The sequence below is a fragment of the Phasianus colchicus genome, chromosome 2 (genome assembly GCF_987193195.1).
Source record: "Phasianus colchicus chromosome 2, bPhaCol1.hap1.1, whole genome shotgun sequence".
Taxonomy (NCBI): domain Eukaryota; kingdom Metazoa; phylum Chordata; class Aves; order Galliformes; family Phasianidae; genus Phasianus; species Phasianus colchicus.
Genome location: NC_143437.1, coordinates 93230684 through 93249140, shown reverse-complemented (window position 1 = coordinate 93249140; position 18457 = coordinate 93230684). Strand labels below are relative to the sequence as shown.

General features: G+C 39.2%; 1 long non-coding RNA gene across 1 annotated transcript in view; it reads left to right on the top strand.

Moving 5' to 3' along the window:
• Positions 1–6719, top strand: part of LOC116240686 (uncharacterized) — a 37110-nt gene extending 30391 nt beyond the window's left edge. The window contains exon 6 of the long non-coding RNA XR_016464515.1: positions 6520–6719. This is a non-coding gene — a long non-coding RNA (uncharacterized LOC116240686). The remainder of the gene's footprint in view (positions 1–6519) is intronic.
• The last annotated feature ends 11738 nt before the right edge of the window (positions 6720–18457 follow it).

The window sequence follows — 18457 nt, the reverse complement described above, 5'->3', positions numbered from 1 at the left end:
CACACTGCTGGCTCATATTAAGTTTTTCATCCATCAAGACCCCCAGGTCCTTCTCCACAGGGCTGCTCTCAAGGACCGCTCCTTCCAGTCTGTAGGGATGCCTGGGATTCCTCCGGCCCAAGTGCAAAACTCTGCACTTTGCAGTGTTGAACCTCATCAGGTTCACCCAGGCCCACCTTTCTAGCCTCTCGAGGTCCCTCTGAATGGCATCTCTTCCTTCAACCGTGTCGACCGCACCACTCAGCTTGGTGTCATCAGCAAACTTGCTAAGGGTGCACTCAATTCCGTCATCGATGTCATTGATAAAGATGTTAAAGAGCACCGGTCCCAAGACAGACCCTTGGGGGATGCATCTCGTTACCAGCCTCCACCTGGACATAGAGCCATTGATGACCACCCTCTGTCTGCAGCCTTTCAACTAGTTTCTTATCCATCGAGTGGTCCACCCATCAAATCCACATCCCTCCAGTTTGGAGAGAAGGATGTGGTGGGGGATCATGTCAAAGGCCTTGCTCAAGTCCAGGTAAATGACATCGGTCGCCTTTCCCTTGTCCACCGATGCCGTCACTCCATCATAAAAGGCCACCAGATTGGTCAAGCATGTCCTTCCTCTGGTGAAGCCGTGCTGGCTATCACGGATCACACGCCCTTTCCTCATGTGATCAAGCATGTCATCCAGGATGATCTGTTCCATGATCTTCCCAGGCACAGAGGTGAGACTCACTGGCCTGTAGTTCCTGGGGTCCTCCTTGCTCCCTTTCTTGTAAATGGGAGTGACGTGACCCTTCCTCCAGTCATCCGGGACCACACCTGACAGCCACGACTTTTCAAATATGATGGAGAGCAGCTCGGCAACCACCTCAGCCAGCTCCTTCAGAACCCTGGGATCCAGCCCCATAGACTTATACACATTCAGCCTCATGAGGCGGTCTTGGACTTGGTCTGTCCTCACAGCGGGGGGGGGGGATTTACCACCCCAGTCCCCACTCAGAGGTGTAGGGATGCAGGGCTCAGGGACAGGAGAAGTACTGGAATCCTGGCCACCAGTGAAGACCGAGGCAAAGAACTCATTCAGTACCTCAGCCTTCTCTCTGTCCGTTGAAGCCAGTTCTCCTTTTACATTTACCAAAGGAGGTACACTCACTGTGGCCTGTCTCTTCTGGCCAGTGTACCTGTAGAAAGTCCTCCTATTGTTTTTCACGTCCCTCGCCAAGTTCAGTTCCACCTGCGCCTTGGCTTTTCTGATCCCACATCTACAAGTCCAGATGGCATTCCTGTATTCTTCCCAGGTGACACGCCCTTGTTTCCAGAGCTTGTACGCACCTTTCTTTGCCCTCAGCACTCTCAGCAGGTCCTTACCGAGCCACGCCAGCTTCCTCCCTCTTCTGCCTGCTTTCTTATTCAGAGAGACGGAGAGTTCTTGCACTCTCAGGAAGGCATCCTTGAAAAGTAACCAGCTCTCCTCAACATTTTTGTTTTTAAAGAAAGTATTCCAGGGGATCTCGGCCAACAGTCCATTGAACAGCTTAAAGTTCACTCTCCCAAAGTTTGGGGTCCTTACGCCACTCTTCACCAGGCCCACATCCCTCAAGATCACAAACTCAATCAGAGCGTGGTCACTGCAACCCAGACTGCCTCCAACCTTAACACCACTGATGATTTCCTCCGCATTGGTGAGCAGCAGGTCCAGCAACGCTTCACCTCTGGTCAGTAATCAGGTTCCAACCCCTCTGCTGCAGGCAGAGTTGCCAACCACTACATCAAGTACTAGATCAGGTTGCCCAGGACCCCATCCAACCTGGCCTCTAGGGATTGGGCATCCACAACCTCTTTGGGCAGCCTGTGCCAGCACCTCTCAGTGAAAAATTTCCCCATGTCATCTAATCTAAATCTCCTCTTTTATTTTAGAACCATTTACCCTTGTCCCATCACTATCTACCCATGCAAAAACGTTTATTTCCCTCCTGCTTATAAACTCCCTTTAAGTATTGGAAGGTTGGAATGAGGTCTCCCCAGTCTTCTCTAGGCTGAACAAGCCCAGCTCCTTTGGCTTGCCTTCATAGGAGAGGCACTCATCTGGACCCTCTCCAACAGTTCCACGTATTTCCTGTGTAGGAATACCAGGCCTGGATGCAGTACTCCAGATGGGCCTCAGAAGGGCAGTGTAGAGAGGAACAGTCACATCCCACGCCCTGCTGGCCAACCTCTCTAAGGAAAGGTTTGGGACTAGTTGTTCTAAATCTTTATCATCTTTTTACCAGAAATGTTCTGAAAGTAATGCCTCCATTTTATTATGTTGGCCAACACCTATCAGAGGCAGATGGTGGTATGGCAGTTGAGGTTGAACCTTCCTGACAATATTCTGTTAAATTTTGTTGCTATACAAGAGATGGCAGCAGAGTAGCCATCTGACAAAATGTTGTCTGGCATAAAAGTGCATATAAAGCAAATTGAGTTCATCCATATGGAGAAACTGGCACCTGTTGACATTCATTAATGCCTGCTGAGGCCAAACAGTGGATGTGAGTACCATTACGTGGTGGGTGTGCATTTCAGTAGTGGTGATAGCAACAGTGGGTCATGTCCTTTGGAGCAGATTTTTACAAGTGTGGCATTCAGGCTCTTGTTTATCATTAGTGAAAATGCAAAGCTCATAATGGTGACTATGTTGAAAAATAGTGTATTGTAGCTGAGAATTTGTTCTATCAAATAGCGTTATCGTACTCTTTGAATCTGTTGTGATTTCCACATAAATAAATAGGAGGCATTACTTTTGTAGTGACCCAGATGTATTTTTTAAGAGAGTAATGATGTTAAGCATTGTAAGATTAGTTGCTTATAGACGTGATTTGTGCCCCGTGGGAAGATTTGAGGCATTTGTTCATGTACTTTTTGTATCCTAAAAACTAGAACATACACATTCATGAAACTAAAGGAAAGAGAGAACATTTGACCTGAAACTTCACAAACAAAAGAAATGAAGATTTAGTATTTTCAATGGACTTGCAGGAGGAAAGGGAAAGGTTAGTGATAAAATTTGCAATTTTGTAATTCATTAAAAAACAAAACTAAGAAAACTGGCTAATAAGTGATGAGGTAGGTTAATCTAGAAAAATTCTGGAAAATCCCTAATGCCTGTGTTCTCCAGTTGGATTATTTGCGTACAATTCAATTTTCTTAAATATAAATATTGAGAGTGATCTACAGGACTAGGAGCCAGTGAATTAATTCAAATTTGAAACTTGATTTGGCTATAACTGAAATTGGATAACCAGATATGAATAATTTTTTTTCCATACAATTCCCAACATATATCTATATAGATATATATATATATATAAAGTAGCAAACTGTTCATGAACAAGCTCTACTTCACCTTGATATTCCTACTCTGACATTTGGTTGAGTTTTCACCAACTTACCCTATCCTTGCCAGTCCTTTACATTGATTTGGACAATGTTCAGTGAAGTGTAACTTGAAATATCTTAACAATTTAATGCTTTTTCATCTGTTTCTAAGTCAAGAATGTAGAAACATTTCCTAGATTAATATGAAGACCTTTCATCCTTGACTCATGTTCCTGAAGAGAGAAATGACAGGACAGCCTGGAAATCTTAGTGATAGTTTAGGGCATTAGAAGGTATGAGAAGGGACAAGCAGCTGGACCTTTACTTTCACTTCCAGGATAGGAATGCAGAGAAAGAATGTGCAACTATAAATATGCTTATACAATCTTACCCAGAAGCAGTGCCTTGGCTTTGAACACATGACAAACAAACTGGACAATAAACTCAGTACTATTGAAACTGGGGGAAACTATTGCTAACAAAATGGGCAATGTGTAAGAAATCCAGTGTTCTTTGACAGGCCACTTAGCTGATTAATTATAAGGTACATTCAGATAGTTCCTTATAATTATGATTATTATATCATTACATGTTATTGTAAATTTGATATTGCATTGTCTTTTATATAACGTTTTACAGTTATTGCAATATGCATATGCCTTATAAATCTTTATACATTTTTCAAGATCTCTCATGCCTGAGAGATTGGAGATGTCAGCCAGTTGCTGAGTGAAGAATTGCAGTCAGGGTGGGAGCTGTTGAGCCTGGGTGTAAGAAAAGAGCAATAGGAGGGTGAAGCCTGGAGCTGCCAGTGGAAGCTGTCATGGCACCTAATGCAAAAACTGTGAGAATAAGGTGAACTACTGAGAAGGGGAAAAGCGTAGACAAACAGCTGCAGTAGAGCACATCACTGCAAGACCCCATAGATGAAATTGTAGCATTCCTGAAATCAGTGTGAAACTTGCCCTTGACGCAAGATTGTCCCCCTTTGTTATTGGTATGAGTTTGCTTTCGGAAAGAGAAAGTACGGTACTAGGTTTTGTACTTTTACTTTTCAAATGTTCATGTAAAACAAACAAAATTTTAATTCACAGAATCATAGACTACCCTGAGTTAGAAGGAACCCATAAGGATCATCAAGTCCAACTTTGGACCACCTAAAAAACAGACCATAAGAATGAGAGTGTTGCCCAGATGCTTCTTGAACTCTGGCAGCCTGGTGCTGTGACCAGCTCCTGGGGAGTCAGTTTCATGTCTGAGTAATTGAGAGCACTTAAAGATGCTGAGTGCGTGGATACTCACCTATCACACCCTTTTACAAGAGTTAAGCTCTGAAAGGCAGGAAAAAAACAGCAAATTATATAATAAATACTTACACTTTACCCATCACAAACAAACACATTACTTTTATCATGTGAAAAGATATTAATTCTCCTTTGCAAAACAACATCTTTAACTTACGGACAGTAGACTTTTAAAATAAAAATATCATTTTGCCATCTGGTATTTTTAAGTAATCATAAGAGAGTCTCCATTAATAGGCTTAGGTAAAATAATTTCATTTGTTCAGAAAGATTTTGAAAAACTTTGATAATAGAACGGGTCTGGTCTTCAAAAAATGTCATAAATAGGATGTTTCAACTGAAATGATTTTTGTCACACTTTCCCTTTTTATTGTAAGTTTTGCATAGGCAAAATGTAGTGCTAGACAGTTTGTTTCATAAGATTATTGAAATTTGTTCTGTTTTCCCTTTTTGTCAGAGCTAAGTATTTTGATACCCACGATTATATCAAAACATAAATATCTTAAGTATGAGTGTCTGTATTGCTGTGATTATCTGTAAGACCTCACACATTTTTGTCTTATTTGTGTGACAAAAAACTCTATCCTAATCACAGAAGAAAAGAAATTGTGCAAGATTATAACTGTCATTTAAATCTGAGTTTCTCATTTTGGTGATTGCTAATGTGAAGAAAATGTTGTGTTGTTTGAATAAATCCCTAGAGACTAAGATAAAACACTTCCAAAGGATATGCATTGCTCCTATTAATCTCAATAGTATTTAATTTTGATATAAAGTAAATTAGGTACTGCTGTTTAGCCTTTCTTAAAGAATAAGAAAGTTTAAAAGTGTGTATCAACAAAACTGACAGACACAACATAAAAAATGAACAAATGAAGGACACAATTATGCTACTAGTTGTGGAATTTGTCTGTATGTCTACAGCATACAGGAGGACTAGAGAACAAAACAGGATTAAAATACAAGCTACACATATAAAAATAAAAAGAAAATTCACTACTGAAACAAATGTGTGAGACAAAAAACAACAACCATAATTATCCAGTAGAAGTGTTTTACATCTGTTTTCACATTCCTCTGATTCTTGAAGTATTAACTAGGATCAATGCAAATTTCATGGATGACAACACCTGTATATGAAAATTGAAACTAAACTTTTAAAGAATAAGAGACATAAAGGAAATGGAGGTTAACCTATTGCTAAATTTAAACTCCAGCAATTCTTATGACAACTTCTAACTACCAAAATTGTTCAACAGAAGGATGAACATGTATCTTCACAGAACCAAAGAAGACACTCTGTCTAAAGCCTAGATATATAAATGTCCAGAAATAGTTCTTTTTTCATATATGTCAATAACTTGTCAAAATACTTGTTGATCTCATTAGTAAGAGAAAATTATAACCACTTTTGCAAAAATCATGAACCTTTTTTTTTTTGTTGAATCTAATGTGAAAACTTTCCAGATTAAAAAAAGGAATCTTAATTTGCATTAATTATTTATTCAAACATAATTGGTGATATAGAAAATTTATCAAGGTAAGGATATCTCTTTGCAATTGAGAAGTCAGTATTCAGAATGTGAATTTGGAACTGCCACTTAGTAACTAATCTATCAAATAAAACCTACAAAGAACCCAACACAACTATTTAGTCAAATAATTTACTGTAATTAAAGGGCATAATTATTTTGGGGGACATTATATTCATTACAAGTAACCATTTATAAATATTAAATGGTGTCATAAATCAATCCATCCGACTCATGTTTTTACTTATCTGGAAGGTGAAAAGGTTAATATCAGTCCTTTCTTCTGTTTGTTTATAATAATTTCTTTCTTTTTTTTTTCTTTTTTTTCTTTGAAGATCTACACTCGGAAATAGAGCTCTAAATGATGTACATACTTGTATAATGTAGAAGCATTTCACAAGGTGAATAAGAACAACCCTGGGACTAGAGGAAGCTGATAACATCTACAGCTTTCCAGATAAGATGGAAGTTAAAACTCCTCATTCTTGACTTCTACCCTTGTAATTGATATTTCATGAATCTAACAGGACTTCTTTAGAGGTATATATTATGTTACAAAAAAAATCATTTACATTACTCTAAACAATAGGATAGCATTACATATCTGTGTCATGAGCATTGAAAAAAAATGGTAAAATGGTAAATATAGGTTTAATTCCTACCTTAATGGTCAACTGGGTACAAGTCTTCATTGCAAGTGAAGACTGTACCTTGCACTGAACTCTACTAGTAATGTAGAAACTTCTGCTCCTTCCTATTGGCACTGACTTTCTCATTCTTCAAGAATGAGAAAATGACTGGTCTGTAAGTAAAACAGGAAAAGTCCCTGATTATCATCACTTTATGCTTTATGCATTTTTGCCTTTATTTTTTTATTGTTTTATGACTATTTATATTTATATTCTTATTAAATATTGCAGGGAACCATGCAAAAAACTGTTTTTCTAGCACTCTAATCACTTGACTACAGAATCAGGCTCATTTTTGATTACTCATTGCTAGCATTTTTGGAACTTGTTGGAACTTGTTGGAAGAGCTGTGGAGTAGTCATTTGTTGCTATCCAAAGAAGTTCAAAACGAACTTCTCCTACTATATAAGTACTCTCCTGAAGCACAGTATTTAACTTCCAGGGACTACAGCACTGAAAGTCTGTTTCTAGAGCCAACCTTCAAATCCTTTTCTTCTCTTCTTCTAATGTTCTGGTTACCTCAAGTCCAAGAGCCTCCAATAATGCTAGGCTAATGCACATGATTTGCAAAACAGTTCTAGCACTTGCAGAATTCAAGATGACTGTAAAAATTACAAATGTCTATAATTACCAAAAGGAGAGTGAAAAGAGGACAGAACCAAGCTCTTTTCAGTGGTATCCAGTGCCAGGACAAGAGACAATGGACACAAATTGGAACATGGGAGGTTCTGTCTCAGAACTAGGAGCACTTAAGTGCTGGGTGAGTGACAGAGCCCTGGAACAAGTTTCCCTGGCTGTGGAGACTCCTGATATCTGAAAGCTGCCTGGATATGGTGCTGGGCATCCTGCTCTGGGTGTCCCTCCTGGAGCAGAGGTTGAACCAGGTGGATCCAGAGGTCCTTTCTAAGCAAAAAAAGCTGCTTTTATGTCTTAGGACAAAAGCCTTGTCAGGGTAGGGGGTTGCTTATTTCCTTGGTCAAGCTCTGCCATTGGCAGGGGCAGACTGACCTTTTCCAGCAAGAACTGTGGAGTTTATACAGGTTCCCATTCCCTAGCAAGTCACACTCATCTATATAACCATTTGCTGTTGAAATTTGTTTATTTTTCAAGAAAGAGAGGCCTCAAACACCACATAGAAAGGAAAGCTGATGACAGCATATTATGAGATCAGTCAATCTATAGATGTATCTACCCTTTTTTGTTGGTGTTTTTTTCGTTCTGCGAACAATATATTCTAGCCAGCTGCTGGCAGCTTGCTATTCTAGGAGTGCTAACCACTCAGTTTTCCCCTTGCCAGGGTGAGCAGCACGCCTGCTAGCAGTATTTTCCACTTTGCGGGTGCTAACTACCCTTTACCTGTCACGTTGCTCAGTTGGTTAGCAGTTTTGCAAGACCCGATGTACATCCTGCCAGATGTGCCAGAAAGCTCCTCCTTTTTGCCTGGCTGCTCTTAGAATAAAATTGCCTTCCCATCACCCCTCAGCTCCCAGAAGGACAGGGTGTGTGACGGCACTGAGGCCAGCAGGGTGGCGGGGCGGGTGAGCTGGGTGGGATGCGCAGGGCTGCGGGCCCATTACTGCGAGGTCAGCGTGCCTGTCAGGCTGGGGCTGTGCCCGCAGGTTTCGGGCTCCCTGTCACTTCCAATGACTTTCTTTTCAGCTCTCTCTGTGGCTGAGGAGGATGGCCTGCAGGTGGCCCAGTAGCTAGCTGTCTCCGGAACTGCCGGGGAGCTGCGTGTGTGTGTGACCTGAATTGCAGCGCCTGGGCTGAAGGCCCTCGTTTACATGCAGCATGCGTAAGCAAGAGGCACAGAGCAGCCCTGCTGATATGGCTGTTGTATAGCAGTTATTGCTTCAACACATTTAGACACAGCACCTCTGTAATTTGTCTCGACGTGATATCATCTTTTGTCTCAGCAAACTGACCCTTTTATCTGTCTTAGTTCTGCTTTCTTTAGCTCTCCCGGTTTCTTGCCAGCAGTGACAACGGACAACGGGAAAGGAGGAAAAAATAGAATATTCAGATGGTGACAGCAGAAATAATAACTGACTTCAAAGTTATTCACAGTTTTGAGGTGTTTGTGGATTTCTTTTTTTTTGTTATTTTGCTTTTAATTGAAGCATGGGTAGCACACATGAGAAATGCTGCTTGTGCTACATGACAGTTCTCATTCAGCTATTTGAAAACTGCTGTGAATCCCACCTCTGAAATGACATGTAAAGAATATATTACAGCTCCTTCTTAAAGCAGTATTTGGCGTACTATTTTCACTTTAAAATATTTGTGTTTATTATATATTTCTCCAGATAGAGACAATCAAAATGAGGTATTAGAGTAGATACTGTTTCTAAATTGTCCTAATTGCCTTTGTGAGCTAACTGGTCCTTTGCACTCGTAGATAAAATGCTGGGACTGATGTAGGTTTTATCTCCCAAAAATGAATTTTCTGTTCCCTTCTGCTCATGTCTTCTTACTCTTCTCCAACAGAGGAGTCATTGGAGAGTGGTAGTGACTGGCTCTCATGCCGAAGAATTTCACTTTTGTAGTATGGGCAACTTAATTTGGCCAGGGAAATGCAAATAATGCAAAATGAGATGACTATGGTTGTCTCTACTTTTCTATCCTATTGACCCTGAGACATTATATGGGGAATGAGGTAAGTTCAGTTAACCAGCAGCGAGCAGGCTTTCACCATAACTACAGAAAAGTTCCCTTGAACAGCTGTATCAGAGACTTAGAGATTTGAAATGAAAAATTAATAGAAACTCTGATATAAAATACATACCAGTAATGATAATGTGAATATAGAAGCATGTGCATAAAAGATAGGAAAATATCAAAGATCAAGAATAAAGATAATTTCAAAGCACCTAAGTAAAGAATCCCTACCTTTAGTCACCTTACGTGTGTTCGGTGACTAAGTTTCAAAGAAAGACTGAACATAAAGGAAGGCTGAACCCCTTTTTTGTTATTTTAGTCTGTAAACAGAATGTTTCAGTCTGAACATATAAATGGATATAAACAATCAATGTTGTCTCAGCAGAGCAAAGGCAAAAATTATCTTTATTGGCTACTTGCCAGTCAAGCTGCTGCTTTCCACAAAGAAAGTCCTATATCTCTGTTTTACACCTCTGACATTTCCTAATCCTATAACTTTCACTTAGCTTAATGCTAAATTGACCTAAACTGCCTGTAATAGTAACTCACATATGCTAAACTGCTATTCATATTCTTACCCTATTATATCTCTCATGTTTATCATATTTGTCTTCCTATATTATTGTAGATTAAATACTATGCCCAGACCCACTAAAAGTGTTAGGATTAAATGATAGGTCTATGCTGTTCTATAAGGAAGATTTTAGGATTTAGGATGGAGAGTGATTCTGAATAATAATATTGCAGGTTTTACCACTTCTTTGCTTAATTTTCTTTTTTTCTTTTTCTTTTTTTTTTTCTCTGTAAATTGGTAGTTTGCAAATACATTTTTAAAAATGGTACCAAGGGTTTCTGTGGCACATTCTTCCTCCCTTTTTACTGAGACAAGTCAGAACAGTTATCAGCAGTTTTCAATAGTATCGAGGGTATTGTTTTGAATATTTTCAATGGGCTTTTTTTCTTTCAACCATTCTTGAATAAAGTAGGGACTGAAAGTAATATGAAAATAGATTAAATAAGCAGGATTTCTGTAACAGAAAGTGTTATGATTACTATATCACTTTTGAAACTATTAAGGGGTAATATTTACAAATATTCATTTAAGGGGCTTGAGGGAGAGCCTTAGTCTCTATCTGTTTATTTCCATTGTATCAAAGGAATTTGAATTTCCATAGTTAATTTTAAGCAGAGTTTTTCATCCTATTTTCCAATCAAGGGTTGAAATTCTGATTGTCTCTGGGCAATACTGTGCTGGGGCATGTGATTGTAAGAGTCTAAAACTAAAGTGTTGTGCAAAATGTAGACAAAAGACACAAAATAGTACAAAACCATTAATTCCTATCCCCCCAAATTAAAAAAAAAAAAAAAAAAAAGATATAAATGTGGCTAAATTTAGTGCATGCTGATTTTCAGGTATGTAGGAAGCTGAGGCTGATGGAGGAAAATATGGTGTTTTGGGATGAGACAGCCTGCCTGTGTAGCAGAAGCAAGTGGGTCACGGGCAGGCAGAGTTCAGTAAACAACAGCATATGTGCCTCGCAGTGCTTCTTGCTGTTCCCTCAAGCAGAGTCTGGCTAGCCAACCTTCCCAGCTTGGAGTGAGCTCTTCTGACCTTTATCAGAGCAGAAAGCTGCTGACATCAGGGACCTCAGGGCTGCAGAGGTACCCTTCCTCACCTACTTCTGGCACAGTTAACAGCAGGAGGTGATGGGAACAACATGTGTCACTATGGCCTGTGTTGCATGGGAAGATGGGAAAGGAGTGCTTGGTGGCTTTTGGATGAATATTTTATAGCACTGACTCTCCCAGGAGAAGTCCAGCTGCCTACTGGGAAGAGTGAAGGTGCTGGCATTGCCAGTTCTCAGACTCCTGTCCTGATGGTGACAGGCATTTCCATAACGCTCTTGTGGCTACCTCACAGAAAAATCTAAGATTAACGTATAAAACTGTTCTCTGTCTCCATTTATTATAGCATGTGTACATATAAACATTTGCAATTTGCATGAGGTCATGGTGGAGATGATTTCATGAACCAGCTACCAGGGGTAAAGTACATGATGAATACATTTTTCTTTTCTGTAACCATGATTTTTTACAAAAGTATGTGAGTATATTCATAAGTACACAGTTAAATCTGAAATAACCTTTTATGGACATATTTAGATCAACTTATGACTCCCTCATTTTTTCTTAATTCAGTTATGAATAAATGTAGATTTTCAAAGGCAGATAAATGATTTTTCAGTTCTCTAAACAACAGAAGACTGGAAAATTCAGGCAAATATTCTCACATATAGCCTAAAAGTAGGGCATATCTTTGAGGCTGATACTTTATTCAAAATTTTCAAATGGTACAGAGCCCTTTTGTCCCATGGTTGCTTTGACTGTTATAAGGGGGACTCCATTTCCAGTCTGGCATTATCTGTTTGCCTCCTAGATGCTCTTGTGCCAAATGTACTAAGAAATCTTTTCCTTACTCTCTCTTAGGTTTCAGTCAAATCTCTGTGAGCAAGGTATAAACTTGTTTAATTTAACAGGCACAAGTGTTTTAGCTGAAATGGAACTAATAGGTCAAAATCCTGGGTGCAGCTCAGCTCCAACAAACTAGATCCCTAGGCTTGCCATGCTGAGGGCTTTGCAGTTGGCTAGTGAAAGCCAGGAGAACTCAGAATTGTGTCCTGTGGGGATGGCAGTGCCTGATGCCCTTTGGGGCTGCCTGCCTTTGGCTGCCCCATGTGGGAAGGAACGGTTTTAACCAAAGTTTGAGGGGCACCTCATGTCCTCCCCAGGGCCTGGGCAAGGCTCAGGCAGAAGAAGAATTGCTACAGCTGACATATTGTAATACATTAGCTGCCTTAATTCGATTTCTGAACTGTCCTAAAGCCCCCCCCGGGAAAAGGTATGTTTTTAACTATGCTATAATCTGTTGGTAGACACGTGGATTGTAATTTAATACCCATCAATTGCCTGGTGTTACGTTCCTCAGTTGCAATTACTTAGACTGGATGAAATGTGTCAAAATGAATAATGTCCTGTCTATACGGAGATTAAAAAGTGTTAAAAACATATTTTATCTTGGCAAGGTAAGGGTTACATTTAATTTATAAAATATTTTGCTTTAACAAAGTCTGTGCATAGAGGAGCCCCATGTAGAGGAGTTCCCTTCCAAATACTGACAGAAGAGCATTTTTGACAGCAAGAGTTAAATGTTACTGCTGGAATGGTGTGAGTGCTTTTTATTCATAAAAAATAGCAACATGTAAAATGAAATAAAACCTCCAAGTGAATGAATGACTGCTAAAAATAAGACCTTATGAACTGTAGTTTTTTATGGTTCAGTCCCCAACTATTTTTAATTTTCTCCGTCCTGGAGATCATGTCCCCATCACAGGGCTGGCAGAAGCGATTGCATGTCCACAGTTCAGCTGCTGCAGGCAAAGTCTCGTGGCATAACCCTGATTCTTCTTCACTCCTCCTGAGAGCATGGCTGTTGGTGCTGGGCACTGACACATATTCCTTTTCTGCTTGCTCTGCCACGGGAGGGGTAACCTCTGCAAAAGGTGAAACACACAGTTGGGTAATAGCTGCGGGAGCCACTAGAGTTCATCTGGTGAAACATTTCTTTCTTGCCTTCTAAAAAGGTTTTCTGCAAGAAAAGGAGGACTTTTTTTAACTACATATTTGGATTAAGCATATGTCTTGAAAAAAAAAAACAACAACACAAACAACAAATGAAAAAACACAACAAAAAACAAAATATCACCTCCTCAAAAAATAATCAACAAAACGTAAATCGCAGAAATGGGATAATCCCTCTCTGTCTCTATCTCTACCCAGAGTCAAATGTAAATGCCCTGATGCCCTGTGCAACTTGAACACAATCAATCAACATCATCTTCAGGTATCATGATCAGTGGTCAGGGATCCTTCTTCTACATTTTTAATAAAAAACAGATAGGTTTGATTTAATTCATGGCTTTACCTATCATTTCATTCAAACATTATTTAATGCTTCATTCTGATATATGGAAAAACTCAGCTTTACTTTAGAGCACTATTATTCTGGCCGTTATATGTGGACTATGGCAGAAGCTTGTTTTATCCGCTGTTATTCCCTCTGATGCTCTCTGCCTCTTTCCTTCCCCTCAGCAATGTTCCGCTTCACTCCTGGAAGCCCCTCTCCAGATCCCTGAGCTTTCTTGGTTTAGCTGCTATATTTCTCCTGCATTCTTGAATCCTAGTGATGTGTGGTCCTTAAAATTCAACGCATGCCCTGTGTGGTGTCTCCCACCTTAGGTCGAATCTTACTCCTTTCTTGCACGGAATACCTGGGGAGGAGGAGTGCAATCTAACAAGGCAGCCTTCTTAATTCCTACTTCTCTGATCCCAACCTACTCATCTTTCCTGACACTGAGTTGTGTTGGCTTGTGGCCTGCCGACAAGCAGGCTCTGTGCAGCACAGTGCTCGGATGCACTGAGCAGCCCCCCCTGGGCAGCCTAGCAGTGCTGGCAATGGCAGTGCTGCTGCAAGCTTACTTTCCTCAGGCGGGGGGAAGAAATGAGGCATTAGGACACATGGTGGGAGGAAGGGGAGCTGTTTGCAATCTGATATATGTGATATGCTTGCAGAATTTTTATAAAGCTTTATTTGGGGCTTTCTTTTGTCATTTTGATAATAACTGAACATCTGTATATTTTTTTTCTTCCAATTCATATGCAGATACGCATGCAGCAGAGAGGTCTAACATTGCTAAAATCCCAGGAACTGGAGGCCTTGCAGTTTTGCCTTTTCATTCATTGCCAGCTCAAGATGTTTGCTAATGATGTCAGCACTCTGACATTTTTTTTATTTCCAGGATGCTGATTTACAATTTAACATATGAGCAGGAATGTTGCAGACAGTGGAGGGATGATAGAGAAAAAGGAGTTTCCCACCTCAAGGGGTGCAGTTTGCCCTTTGTGAGGCTGGACTTCTCACACCTCTTCTTAAAATTAATACTCTTTTAGGATGTCTAAAAATCAAAGGACTACTGAAAAAAACTAAAGGCTATTAATTTTTCTCAGTTTTTAATTAGGTGAAGTTGCACTTTAGCCTTTTCCAGCCTGTGAGACTTTTGACAGTTTCCTTTGCTTATCTTTTGATCTAAATGGCAAGTGTCTGGTGTCACTGCTCCCAGCTGGAACAAGAATGACTTCTGGCAGTAATCCTCATGTCCCCAGGGACCTGCAACATTTTCATGTCATTGTCCTCATCATGGGAATATGGTACTGATGGCACAGATCTTCCCTTGAGTTGGCGCTGTGGCTGGCACTGCTTGATACAAGAGAAGTTATTACAGGCACTGGATGGAATCACTTAAAGAGAAAATCTCTTCTTTAATCCCATCAGCCTGAAGTGATGGTGCCCATACCCCTCTTCAGCTGTGCCCCCCATGGTCCACAATATGGGAAGCCAACCCTTCTGCTCCCTAGGCTTCTGCTCCCCATCTCCTTCCGAAGGAAAATGAAGTAAATAACATCAGATGGCAGCTTTGGAATGGTGAATTCCACCTGTATGTCTGTGATGTGTGGAAGTGTGGAGAGTAAATGTTTTTATTATCACTTTTACCTTGATTTTCAGCCTAGGTTGTCTGTTGCCATGTCCCTCTCTGCTGTCAGAGTCATGTACACCTCTTGTCTCGCCACTCAGAATACTTCTCTTTACTGAAGAAGTACTCTACTTAATGCCTATCTTTTCACACAGGTTATTTCTAGCATCTTCCAACACTGTTTTCCTAGTGAAGAATAAAGATAACATTGTGCCATAACTTTTGCAGTCCCAATTTACCGAGCCATTCATGGACGTTTTGCATCAGGAGAGACTGAGATAATCCACTGTGTTACTGTTTGCAATTAATTCCCCACGACTGATGTTCTTTCTGGTTTGTAGTGCCCCACATTTGTCAGTGTTAGATTTTATCTGCCACTGTGCTTCCCATTTGTCTACTGGTGGGATTCTTTACAGGCACTTCCAACCTCTATTATCCTCATAGCTTTGTGTCAAATGCAAATATTATTGTTAATTGCTATTTGCATTACAACAGCGATTACATCTTGCCGTTCTTTAATTCCTGATTTATTTATGAATATTTTCAACACTGACTTAGCATAGAGGCTTTGCTAAGGTGAACATTAACTCTTCATTTGTTGCTTTGGCAGTCTAGTCTGTAACAGTTCATTGCCACCTTGCCTAAAGACTACCCAATTTTCTTATTAGTCTGTGAAGGTTTTTTCAAAGACTTTAAATTCCCAGTACAGGGTGAGAATCTGCACTACAAGAATTGGATCTATGTAGACATGATTTATCTTACTTTAGCTAGCCTAGTTCATTTCATCATATATCATTAATGGAGGTGGTTGTTAAGTTACATTTACTCAGCATCTGATCCTTGGTACTATAGTCCACAAAACCTCACTGCCTTTATTAGCTATGAAAAGGGTAACGAGTGTCCATACATACCTGCACTTGCACATTATCTGAGATTACTATTCTGAGCTAAAACCTCATGTGGACTTGCTTAGCATTTAAGAATAATTATACCGAAGTAAGTATTATGGAACAGACTTTAAAGCTCTTTTATCCCAAGAGCTTTTCTACGTGAGAAAGTCATATAGGTAGGACAAAAATTTAAAATTAGTTTATTCTTTGGGCACTGGGCTGCCTCCAATCACTTCAGTTTACCACTTGGGTAATGATTTTCAAGTGATCTGAGGAGGTTTAAAATACTTGTTCCACGTAGCTGTGCCCACGAGGGAGAGCTGGACCAGAAGAGCTAGAAGTTACCTGCATCCATATCATTAACTATACTGACAATGGGGAAAAAAAAAAAATATCATGTAAGGACAAATCTTATATTTTAAGATACAAAACCAACCAATTGACCGATCAGCAAAATAAATACTTAACACATCTTGTGTCTAGGCTTGTATTTCTAACTGGTATTTAAAACAATCTGATAAGGAAAAAGGAAGTTTGAGAACAGAATCTCTGAATGTATTAAAAGCAGTGAAAATCTGACATCATGTTTAGGTAAACATCTAACAATTGTTATTATAGTTTGCTTATGGACTGCAGATAATATTTTATGGCTTTTCTACATTACTACTGTCAGTTTTATACAACTAAGTGAATACAGTGTGAGAACACAAAAAGTATGTATTCTATATTTGACTGAGCTGATTTAGATTTCCAGTCTCCAGAGAGAGACAGAAATTCTAGATGTTGCATGTCTGGGCTGAGACCATGTGTTTCATTTGAAATTCACTTATGTGCTTTGAATATTTTAGGGGTATTTCACCATATTTCTGTGATATTTTCAGAAGCAGTATGCCATGGTGAGACCATTTATACCATCCTGCCCCATAAAGATGCTGTTCTACCATAACTGTGAGCTTTCGATGCTTTGCAAAGGAAAAGCCAAAAGCAAAAACTGGGGATCTGCCTTGCAATAGCTTCATGAAACTGAAGGAAATTGAATTTAAACTTCTGTAAATGACTTCCTGAAAGGTATCATATTCCAGTAAAATCCACCACCCTACTTTATTTTTTTTTTGTGGGATGTGTAATCACCAGTTCTGTGTCCATTTGGAAGTTCTGATTTGCCTAAAAATAAATTAAAGTAAAATAAAGCAAAATAAAACAAAATAAAAACGCTTTGGAATTTCTAAGCATGTCAGATAGTGACCTTACAAGAGACTAGCTGCTATTTTATGATGTATATGTGCAGAGAGGCCAGAGAATTTTTGTCCTTTACACCACACTGCTGTTAAACTACTTCACACAAATTCTGTCTCACTCTCAAGTCTCAAATGACATACTCAACCTACAATAGTCAGGATAAAATCATCCACAAGTCCACATAACTCTATAGGAACAAAATAGTAACCTGGTTTGGGTTTGCTTTTCCTTTTTTTTTTTTTTTTTCCTTTTTTTTTTTTCCTTTTTTTTTTTTCCTTTTTTTTTTTTTTTTTTTTTCTGCCTAAGAAGGTATTGGCTCATTATTCATTGGAGTAATTTAACTACTCCTTATTTGTTACAGGTATAGTGAAGGAAAATCATGAACCTGTATATAACTACACACTTCCTTGTCCACCTGCCTGGCATACACCTGTCACAGCAGACAATAATTCTGGCATTTTCTCACCCATTAAAATGTGAAACTTGAGATTACAGTTAATTAAGAAATTTTTGCAGAACAGCTTTTCTGACAGAGTGCTGATTGAAGAAAGTTGGAAGGTTTTGCAAGGGACATACATATATGTATATCTAATACAGTCTCACAATAAGTTATTAAAATGTTTGGTTTTCAAAGGTCGATACATTCTGTGTTTGATATAATTTATAATATGCAAACTGAAATAATAAAGCAGAAGTAAATATTTTTATCTTTTAAGAAAAAAAAATTGAACACATTTGAAAAATATTGACTTTTTCTCCTTATTGTCTATTCTCAGAATATCCGAGCTTTCTTTGAGCCAGTGCAGCTTCCACAAGCACTATTGGTGGCACTATCCAGTTCTCCAACTTCTCTAGGAGTTTCTATGCCTTTCTGAGAGTAAGGGAAAGGTAATAAATTGTAGGAATTTATCTGTAAGTGTATGTATGAGTATACATACACTTACACACACTCTGTCATAATGTTTATTGCTACCTCTATTCCTCCAATGATATTCTAATTCAATTTGTAAAGCTTATTTTATTTACATATTCGTTACATCCATGAGTACATACTTTCTGAGGAAATTGTGTCTTTCTTATCCATGAGCTCTTTCCATGCTTAGATTTTAAAGTCTCTTCAAGTTGTTAAATGTGTGATACTAATACTATTTTGCACACAACGTTGCAAATCAACCTTTCCAAAACATTAAAACGTACTAAAACTTGACA